Below are 11601 nucleotides of genomic sequence, written 5' to 3'. Positions count from 1 at the left end.
ATAGCAATTAAGGGGTTTGTCTTCAAGAGGTGAATATGTCAAGGAAATGTAATGAGGACCCTATATAAGTTTATCAGTCGGGTGTTCAGGTGCTGAGTATATGTGTTATGGAATGGCATCGTGATCTATCAGTGGACAGTGTAGAGAGGGGTGTTGACGTCGTGGCAACGATTGATGCTGCTAGGTCGTGGGCGTAGAGATCGTGATTGTTATGTTTCCCTTCGGTAGCATGGTCGGGATACACGTATTGTTGAGGTTTGGGTGAGTTGCACTTAGTTATGTTGAATCCAAGGAGTTTAAAAGGGATGTGAGGAGAGATCCTTGGATTTTCCAACAGGGGTATGACCATGGAGTATGTGTGTAGTGGTATGCCAATCTAGGGTATTCCATCATGAGGATGACCGGACCCTATGATTGATTGGACTGGATGTGTTTGGTATTCCAACCCAAGGGTTGATTAGGCAAAACATATGTAGGGATACGAGGGTATTCCATTCTAGGGATGAGCGGACCCGTCGTAGGCATGCCTGGTATTCCAGCCCGAGGCTGATTGGGCCAGGTGTGAGTGTTGGTTTCTGTGAGGGTATTGTTGTATGTACGTTTGGGTATGAGTTCAAAGAGAGCAAGTGTTGTCGGCAGCAGAATATGACTCGTGGTTTTGTTTTCAGGATTGGTTACGTAGAAAGAGGAAGCCAGATTCATATTCACATAAATGAGAAGTATATAGGAAGAAGAATAGTCTATGATTTCTTTTTGGAAAAGAAGAATTGGCTTTCTTTGAATTTGAAGTAATCAGACTATCCCAATTATGACACTCATGGAGAAAGAATCTTAATAAATGCAAAGAGGAAGCATCTTTTATTCAATAGCGAAGAGCCTTAACCAAGATTTCCAGATGGGCTGGGTAAGGTATTAGTATATCTAATACATAATTTAAATGTGAAAAGTTGTCCTCTAAAAAAGAAAATATTGAATGAATTGATCATAAATTATCGGATTTGACTACCCTTTCCATTCTAGGTAAGATATTAATCGCAGAGATAATGGAATTTCCATAATGATTGAAGAGACCTCAGACATTACTTGCGAATAAAAATTCTTGTTGTTCCCCAAAAATGAAGTCTATTTAGAATTATTAACCAAAAGAATCAAGTGATTCTGTTGATACATTCGATTGATTAAACGTTTCACAATTAGTAAGCTGGATTTATTGTCATAACCTGCGTTTTCCAACAAAATCGATCTAGTTAAACGATGATCATGAGCAAGTACATAAATATACTCTTAAAAGATAAGTGGATATAAGAAGTGGTGTTGTTGAGATCTATCTAGCCCTGAATAGCTTTGGAATTTCTCCAAATGAAATTCTATTTAAATAAAAGGTAGAGGATTTTGGGGGTTATCAAATGATACATAGTGTGATACAGTCAAAACAAGGTATTATAGTACAAACTGGAAACTCAGGTTCCTAGAGATGAGTAGTTCTTTTTTTTTATAGCAATGTGAAATGGTCAGGCGATGGTTAGTTTGGGCGGCATGTTTGGGAGACGGATCCAATCTAACCTTCCAAGTAAATGGCATTCCAGAGAGGTAGGTACTCGATAATGCATGGGAATGAGTATGTATCTCTTCGAGTTGGAGTTCCAGTGTGGTTAGCCTCCCCTGGGGATCGTCATGCTTTAGGGGTGTGAATGTGCCTTTCGGGATTTTGAGTAGCCAGAATTGGCAATTGGCGATTACGAGGGTGAAATCAGATTTAAGTGGGGGATAATTGTAACGCACTGTTCTAAAAGTAGTTATTTATGGATGCTCGAGATCAAGAGTAAGGGTGTTTTGGTATTTTATGGGCAATGGGTTTCATTCAAGAAGGTTTCGAACCGGGGTGTGTTTCTAGAAGCGTTCAGCTTTTCGTCGCCTTTGCGTGGATATAAAGTTCGTCGGGAACGGACTTAGAATAAAGGAGTTATGAAACTTTGAAGATATTGACATTTATGGCCCTTAATGGAAAAAATTGTCGAGGAAGGCCATGCATGCAATTTGGGACACGCGTAGGTACGCCCAACGTAACAGAGTAAATGGTCGCGGGTGTAAGGACGCATACTCCCAACGTATGCTCAGAGTCATTAAACCCTAATTTTAGGACCAGCCACTATATAAAGAACATAAAGGATCAACCCTAGCCTCCTTATCTGGTACCTTATCCTCAGAAAAACCCTAGTAGCCGTTCTATCTCCATTGTTGGGTGTGTTTGGTCTTGTGGAGCTTAGTTTGGCAAAGAAAAGCTTAGAAGAAGAAAGAAGAGGTTTGCAAAGAAGGAACCTTGGTGGTTGGAGCTTGTGGATCTGAGATAGCATCACCTTTTGCAACTATTTAAAGGTATAAAGCTTCCTGCTTGACATCTATTTTGTGTAGATCTAAGTGTTGTGAAGTTTTGACACCATTATTGTCCCAAAACCCCCCCAATATGATGCATGATGTGTTTTGGTTAAGATAAGTTGTCCTTTCTGTCCATAGGAGAGGTCTTGAGTGAGAAAAATGAGGTCCCAATGGTTTTGATTGTCCCATGTGTGAAGTAGGAAGGCCTTAATGGGTTAAGACCTTAAGTTAAGAGCTTTATGGATGTCAAACAGGATAAAGTTTGAGCCATTAAGCACATGAAATGATTTTTCTTATAGACGTGCATACACCCCGCGTACCAGAGGAGTACGCCCAGCGTACGCCCTCTGTTGGCTTTTCGAATTTGGGCCATGAAGTATAGGGTTGTTTATAAGCTAGCTATGCTTGGGCCTTGATTGAACAGTATAGATGGAGTAATTTGGGCCCAATAATTATTATGGACCTTGGATCTAGTCCCGATTAGAAGGATGGGCCCAATTTAGTAAATTGGGCCAATATTAGGCTTTGCATAAGGACTTGGTTTTGGGACTTGGCTCAATAAAAGGAAAATGGATTTAAGGAGTGGTGTAGGCACTTGGCCTAGAAAGTCATGTTGGATTCTAACTTGGTGTTTATCATGTGATAGTTGGGATTTCCGGGAGTCAACGGTTAGTGATTCGCAGGATTTCGGTAGTTGCAAGGTGAGTTATCCTCACTATACCAAGGGTCTATGGCACCAAGGCCGGCCCTTTGAATTATTTTTTGAGTAATTGCTGTTGTGATATGTTATTTTGGTATTTTGCTAGAATGGATGATTATATGATATTATGGCCGGTTAGATCGGCATCCTAGTAGACTGGATATGGCTATGCTTAGTTACCTGTAGTTGGTTGGACTGTCTGTATGCTGGTAATAAATTACCTGTGATATGTGCGCATGTTTGAGCAGTTGTAGAGGGTATTCTGTCCCGGTAGGATGATAGGGCCCTAGTACGTAGTTTATGTGGACTATTATGTGATTATGTGGTAAGTGCACCTGTTTGTTAGTATGTTGGCATTCCAACCCGATGGTTGTGGGCCAGGAGTATTCCATCCAGGTAGGATGATTGGACTCATAGTATGTTGGCATTCCAAACTGATGGTTGTGGGCCAGGAGTATTCCAACCCGGTAGGATGATTGGACTCGTAGTAGGTTGGCATTCCAACCTGACGGCTGAGGGCCTGGGGTATTCCATCCTGAGGGATGATTGGACCCATAGTAGTAGTTGTTGTAGGTGTAGGAGCATGGGCATTCCAACCCGATGGTAGTGGGCTGAGAGTATGCCATCCTGGTAGGATGATCGGACTCGTGGTATGTTGGTATTCCAACCCGACGGTTGAGGGCCAGGGGTATTCCAACTTGATGGTTGACCGGACCCGTTGTATGTTGTTTATTGTTGTATGTGTATGGTTATGTGTGTATGTGTATTTTGGGGGAACTCACTAATCTTTCGAGCTTACGGTTTTAGTTTATTGTTTCAGGTACATCAGGTGATCGTGGCAAGGCAAAGGCGTGATCGTACTGCTCCTCATATTTCATGATTTTGTGATTCGGTCCCAGGGATACTCTAATGTTTGAAACTGTTTTGAAAACAAGTTTTATTAACTTAATGGTTTTTGAATGGATTAAAATGTTTTAAATTGGCTTAAATTTTATGGATGTTACAAGGTCAGATCTATAAGTTAGAGAAATGGATCTGACCTTAGAAGGTCGTTTGATTATTTCCATGGAGGAAACTCGCCGAGTCAATGGAAGGACTCGACGAGTCGAATCGGGTTGCCCCGCGATTCGTGATCAGTGGTAACCCATCGAGTGAAAGGTCAACTCGACGAGTCGAGTGAGGCCTTAAGAGGATTCAGAGGACACACATGGACTCACCGAGTCACCTGAGTGCACTCGACGAGTCTGGTGAAAGTTGGGCCGTTGACTAGAGTTGACTTTCGTTGACTTTTAGGATTTGGTCAACATTTGGACATTTGGACCATTGGAGGGGTAAAATGGTATTTTCCCCTTCTGTGAGATTATAGGAAGGGATTAGTCCAGCTTCTTGGGGGCTAATATTAATTAGGGATAATTATTATGTGTTAGGCAGGAGCTAGATCCGGGAGTAGAGATCACGATCTTGATTACGAGATTTTCTTTCATTAGCTTGCGAGGTGAGTCTTCTCACTATACTTACCTTGTGTGGTATACCTTATGTGTGACCAGAGGGTCTTATGTGCATGAACTGTGTATTGAGATATCCTGCTATTTACTTGTGTTATGTGTATGAGTATTATATTTTGATGCTGAGTTGAGGGACCGGATGGTCCATATGAGTTGTGGGACCAAAGGGTCCCACTGAGACACATCGACCAGAGGCTCTAACTGAGTTATAGTCTTGAGTGGCTATTGTGCTGAGTGTGGTATTTTGGGGAACTAACTAACCTTTTATGTTTATCGTGTTATGTGTTGTGTGTTTCAGGTAGTTCCGAGGATCACGACAAGGCACCGACATGATTGTACACACCGGCATAAGATTGTTTTTATGATTCAGGGATTGTGTTTCCTTTTGTTGACATTTGAGAAATAAGTGTTTTGAGAATTATGATACAAGTTTTATTGTGTTAAAAATGAAAATTTTACGTTGTTACATATAACATATAACATTCAAATTAGCATACATCGGGCTTGTCCCGGCATCGGGCTTACCCCGGAACACATAAATCATAACATATAAACTAACATACATTGGGCTTGCCCCAACATCGGGCTGAAGCCTGGTACACATAGCACATAACATATAACATATAACATAAAACATACAACATGCATGAATCACAAAGACATCACACATACGTAACTATTTTTTGGGACCGCCTCAGCATCTGACCGAAGTTCGGAAACATATGAACTTCATCGGGCTTACCCTGACATAATATAACTACTTAAACGGGTCGGCATTGGTGCCTTAGATCCCTTCCTACTAGAGCAAAACTCACCTCGTAAAGCTGACTGTTTGCTGAAATCCGAACGAGAAATCCATGTCTACTGTTCTGCTGACTCCCCGGATATAAATTCCAAAAGGACACTTAGTCAAAAACTGATAACTACTCTTAGGGTAAAATGACCATTTTACCCCTGGTCAAAGTCAACGTCCTGGTCAAAGACAACCTCCAGTTCACTTGACTCACCGAGTTGGTCCACCAACTCGTCGAGCCCATATACTTTCGAAATGACTCCATCCTCGACTCTACTTGTCGAGCCTAGCAAGAACTCGACAAGTTCTCCTTCAACCATAACATCGGGACTATCTTCAACCAACTCGTCGAGTTCATCTTCATCATATGTATGTGTCCAGTCTATGAATCGCCGAGTTACAATAGCAACTCGCCGAGTCTGTCTTCATGGGTTGGGAGATTGCCTTGGACTCGCCGAGTTGCTCCTACACTCGCCGAGTCTGATGATTTGCAGGTCCTTAATCACGTCCATTTTGTTGAGTCCCCCTTCTAGACTCAACCAGATTCTTCAGAAATAGCAAGGCTTGGGGAACCAATCCCCGACTCGTCGAGTCCCAAGAACGACTCGTCGAGTGCCCTAAAGTCCATGACCATAAACTCGATTTATTTTAATCTCATCTCATCCAAGGGGTAGATCTGGCCTCTTAGGGTTGATATAACACGTAAATTTAAGGACTTTACATCCATGCATGGGTCCTTAAGCTCAAAAGACCCAAAAATGAGATCTACAAGATGCACGGGGGTTCTCATGGTCATAACGTCGCACCTTTATGCCATGTAACCCTTCCTAGGACCTACATCTGAGATATGAACCACTTGGGACGTCCCAACACCAAGGACAAAGGTTTTTGAGGCAAAACCTTCTTAATATGGGGGCAAATAGATCTAAGAGAAAGAACATCAATTTGGAAGCTTCCTTACCAGAAAAGATGGCGAATGGGGTGTAGTTCCTGGATTTACTCCTTCTCCCGTGAGTCTTCTATCTTCCATTTCTCTCACTAGCTTCAAGATACACCAAATAACACTCAAAATAACCAAGAAAACTCAAATTCACTTATGGAGGATTACGGTTTCGAAATTAATGCTCAAGAGGTGATGGAGGTTGGAATAGAGGCCTATAATGTTGCTTAAATAGGGTGCAAACCCTAAATATTAGGGTTTCACTGAGACAGCTCCTACTCGCCGAGTCGGTCTTCCGACTCGTCGAGGAGGTCACTTAGTCCCCCGACGCGGAGTCGATCCTACTCGACGAGTTGGGCTTCCAACTCATCGAGTCCAAGGGTAAAATATGAAGTTTGGCTTGAATTTAAATGCGTACCTGAGACCAGATGTTACAATTCTCCCCCACTTGTCTTATACTTCTTCCTTGAAGTATGATGTCTTTGAAAACAACTTTGGATAGTGCACCCTCATTTCCTCCTCGGTCTCTCACGTCCACTCCGAACCCTTGTGGTGCTGCCACTGCACCTTCACTAACTCTACCCTCTTGTTCCTTAGCTCCTTCGACTTGCGATCTAAAATCGCCACGGGTCTCTCGATGTAATTCAGGCTATCAACAACCTGAATATCCTCAATGGGTTTCACTGTTGAATCATCCACTAAGCACTTCCGCAACTGAGAAACATGGAACGTGTTGTTGATCTAGCTGAGTTCTGCTGGAAGATCTAGTCGATAAGCAACTCGACCCACCGGGGCCAAAACCCTAAATGGACCAATGAACCTGAGGCCCAGCTTGCCCCGCTTCCAAAATATGATAACACCCTTCCAGGGTGACACTTTCAGGAGGACCATATCGCCCACTTGAAACTCCAAGTCCGAACACTGCTTGTCGGTGTAACTCTTCTGCCGACTCTGATCCGTCTAGAGCCTGCTCCGGACATGCTAAATCCGCTCCGTGGTCTTGAGTACTACCTCCGTACTCCCCATGGCTCTTTGACCGAACTGACCCTAACAGATTGGGATCCTACACTTCCTCCCGTAGAGCATCTCGAAGGGAGGCCGGTCTATATTGGAGTGATAGCTTTTGTTATATGAAAATTCTGCTAACCAAAGATACATATCCCAACTGCCACCGAAATCTAGCACACATGCCTGAAGCATGTCCTAAAGAGTCTGAATCGTCCTCTCGCTCTACCTATATGTATAAGGGTGAAAAGTGGTGCTGAAATAGATACGAGTACCCATCTCGTCGTGAAAATGCTTCCAAAACCTGGAAGTAAACCGGACATCTCGGTCTAACACCACCGAGACAGGCACTCCATGATGTGCCACTACCTCTCGCACATATATCTAGGCCAACTTCTTGGCCGAGATGCTCTCCTGTATCGGTATAAAAAGGGCACTCTTGGTCATCCGATCCACGATGACCCATATCGAATCAACCCCACGTGCGGTCCTTGTAAGCTTAGTTGAAGTCCATAGTGATATCCTCCCATTTCCACATGGGAATGTCTAACGACTGCATCTTGTTGTGGTTCCTCTGGTGCTCTTCCTTGTCCTCCCTACAGGTCAGGCATCTATCCACATACCATGCTACGTCCCACTTCATGCATGGCCACCAGTAATCAGGTAGAAGATCTGTGTACATCTTCGTCGCCCTTGGATGGATGCAGAACCGAGACTTGTGGGCCTCATCCATCAACAGCTGCTGTACACCACCCCAGTACGGTACCCAGAACCTCTCATGCAGGGTCAACAATCCTCGGCTATCGTAATCAAGCGAAGATACTCAGCCGACTATCCTCTCGCACTTCTGGCGCTCCTCCTTCAGGCCCTCAACCTGTACCTCCCTAATCTGCTCCAGCAGTGGAGTGATCACTATTATCCTCAGATAGATATCTCGGATCGGAGCCGCTACCACCTTGCGGCTCAGGGCTTCGGCCACTACGTTGGCCTTACCCGGATGGTAAAAGATCTCACAGTTGTAATCCTTTACTAAATCTAACGACCGACGCTGCCTAATGTTCAGATTCGGCTGATCCATGAGGTACCTCAAACTCTTGTGGTCCGTGTAGATAGTATAATGGACCACCGCCCCCAACTCCAAATCATGCGTCGGGTAGTTAGCCTCGTGAGGCTTCAAATGTCTCGAGGCATAAGCTACTACATGCTCCGCCGCATCAACACTGCTCCCATACCTATGATCGAAGCGTCATAGTTGACTACAAAGTCATCCAACCCCTTTGGCAGGGTAAGAATCGGTGCCTCGCACAGTCGCTGGCTGAGCATCTCAAAGGCTGTCTACTGCTCAGGACCCCAACAAAACACCACCGACTTCTTGGTCAGTCGGTTCAGCGGAACTGCTATCTTGGAGAAGTCCTGGATAAATCTCCTGTAATACCCTGCCAAACCCAGGAAGCTCCGAATCTCGGATGGAGACCTCGGGACCTCCCACTGCATAACGGCCTCTATCTTGGCCAGATCAACTAATATACCCTTCTGGTTGACGAGGTGACCCAAAAACTGCACCTTGCACAACCAGAACTCGCACTTGAAGAACTTTGCAAAAAGTCTCCCGCTCATGGTCTCTAGCACCTCCCTCAGGTGATCCTCATGCTGCTCCTGAGTCTTGGAATAAACCAAGATGTCGTCAATAAATACTATTACAAAACGATCCAACATTGGTCTACACACGCGATTCATGAGGTCCATGAACGTGGCTGGAGCATTGGTGAGCCCAAACGGCATCACCACAAACTCATAATGACCATAGCGGTTCCTAAAAGCGGTCTTCTGCACATCATCATCTCTGACTCGCATCTGGTGATATCCGGACCATAGATCAATCTTGGAAAACCAAGATGCTCCCTGAAGCTGGTCGAACAAATCATTTATCCTTGGGAGTGGCTAGTGGTTCTTCACCGTTACCTTATTCAGCTCCTGGCAATCTATGCACATACGGTGCGACTCGTCCTTCTTCTTCACAAACAGTATCGGGGCTCCCCAAGGAGAACTGCTCGGCCTGATAAAACCCTCGTCTAACAGCTCCTGCAACTGCGTAGACAAGTCCTGCATCTTGGGAGGAGCCAACCGATATGGTGCCTTGGCTATCGGGGCCGCACCAGGGACCAGGTCAATCTGAAACTCAACCTTTCTCTCTGGAGGTATCCCAGGAAAATCCTATGGGAATACGTTCGGGTACTCTCGCACTACTGATACATCATCAACTAATGCCTTACCCTTATCCCAGGCTTCCATGACGTAGGCGACGAATCCTGTGCATCCCTGCTGAAAGTAGCGCCTCGCTCTCGCCGCCAAACAAAGAATCGGTCCGCGTTGTGGCCTCTCACCCGGAATCACTAACTCTCATCCACTTGGAGTGCGAACCCTCACTAACTGCATCTCACAATCAATCACATCCCCATTAGGACTCAACCAATCCATACCCACTATAACCTTATGCCCTCGTAAGGGAATAGGAACCAGATCCACTGAGCATTGCACATCAAACAACCGTAGTGTACATCCTCTATGAACCCTTGCGACCCTGAAGGTCCTTTCATCGGCTATCTCAACGTCGAGTGGGCAATCCAGCTCCCCATAGCTCTACTGAATCGTTTGCTAAGTGCAAGCGAAACAAATGATCAAGTAGCCCCCGAATCAAACAATACCATAGATGAAATGTCGTTCACTAAGAACGACCCTGTAAATAACTCATAAACATGAGGAACAAAACAATATCAAATACAAAGATAAGAGAAAGATACATACACGTCACCACGTCAGGAGCTACTCGTGCCTCCTTTGCAGTAAGCTGAAATGCCCTGCTCCGCGCTGTAGGCGCCTCTGCCCGGACCTGACGGCCATCTGTAGTCCTCAAAGTGGCAGGAGAAGGCTCTACCACCTTCCTTGCTGATGCTAAACTCGGGTACTGGGACCGCTTGTGTCCCCTATGATTGCACCGAAAGCAAATCAGGTCTGATACTAATGTGGTGGTGGTAGTAGTTGTGCAATCTCGGCTCATGTGACTAGTTTGGCCGCACTTGTAGTAGCCCGATCTCCCTGCCTTGCACGTCCCATCATGCATCCTGCCGCATTTGCCACAATGATCATGGCTCTTCTGGCTCTGAGATCTGTGATCTGATACCTTAGGCTTCTTGCCCGAGCCTCCTGACTGGACCCCCTCTGGTTTCCTCTTCTATTCCATCTCCAAATCCAACTCCCTCTCTCGAGCCCTATCAATCATGTCCTCCAGCGTCTTGGAGATGGAGCGGCTCATAAACTGTCTAATGTCACTCCTCAACATCTCATGGTATCGGGCCTTTTTCATCTCCTCGACCACCACATACTATGGAACAAGAAGGGCCCTCTCCCTAAACTTGGCGGTAATCTCTTCCACAGTCTCAGTCGTCTGTTGGGGGTCCTGAAACTCCCTAGCAAGTTGTTGCACCTCAATGACAGGTGCGAACTCAACCCTGAACCTGGTCGTGAAATCACCCCAGGTCATCCCATCTAGAATTGTCTCATCTCTAATGGGTCTCCAGACTTCCTCCCACCAGTCACGTGCCCTGTCCTTCAAAAGACAGGACGCAAGCCTACCCTTTTCCCCCCCAGGACACCTACTGGTGCAGAATGCGTTGGCGATATCTGCCAACCATCTGGTACTAGCAATTGGGTCTCGAGCCCCATGGTAATCGGGAGCTCCACATGCCCTAAACTCCCTGAAGGTGAGCGTGCGCAACCCCATCATGGCCGCCACCTCAGTGCGGAACGTACTCAATCTCTCATCCATAAGCTCCAGAATACCCTCCTTGATTGACTCGAAGATCATCGGGGTCTCCTCAACTATAACACGAGCGATCTCTGAGGAGAGAAACCCCTTGCTCTTCTCATCTAGGTGCTCGACTCCAAAGCCTAAACCCGATCCCTCTCCGACAGTTGAACTGCCAGCTGCTGGTCTAGGGCGTAAAACCACCATTCTGAAACACATAATGACAAACATTAGAATACTAATATAACATGAGGGATCACATACACTACAAGTTTCTCGGTCTTATCTTAGCCTTCCTTGATTCGAGTACGGATCATATACTTTCAGTAGTACGGGCCCATACTACCTTCAACATCGATCCGTACTTTCCTTAAGAACTGCCTCGAATCTACCAAGTCCCTTCTTCTACTACTGCTCATCTCATACTAAACTCTTCCTAGGCTTGCCCTAGAGTAATTACCAACCCACTTTCCGCTA

At 45.3% G+C, this 11601-nt stretch overlaps 1 pseudogene; it reads right to left on the bottom strand.

Annotated features, from left to right (window-relative positions):
• Window positions 1-664: 664 nt before the first annotated feature.
• Window positions 665-11331, bottom strand: LOC145095708 (maturase K pseudogene; annotated as a pseudogene).
• Between the last annotated feature and the right edge of the window lie 270 nt (window positions 11332-11601).

The sequence above is a fragment of the Lactuca serriola genome, chromosome 3 (assembly GCF_051521515.1).
Source record: "Lactuca serriola cultivar US96UC23 chromosome 3, Lser_US96UC23_V15, whole genome shotgun sequence".
Classification (NCBI taxonomy): domain Eukaryota; kingdom Viridiplantae; phylum Streptophyta; class Magnoliopsida; order Asterales; family Asteraceae; genus Lactuca; species Lactuca serriola.
The sequence above is the reverse complement of the archived record's forward strand: the minus strand, read 5'-3'. Positions and strand labels throughout refer to the sequence as shown.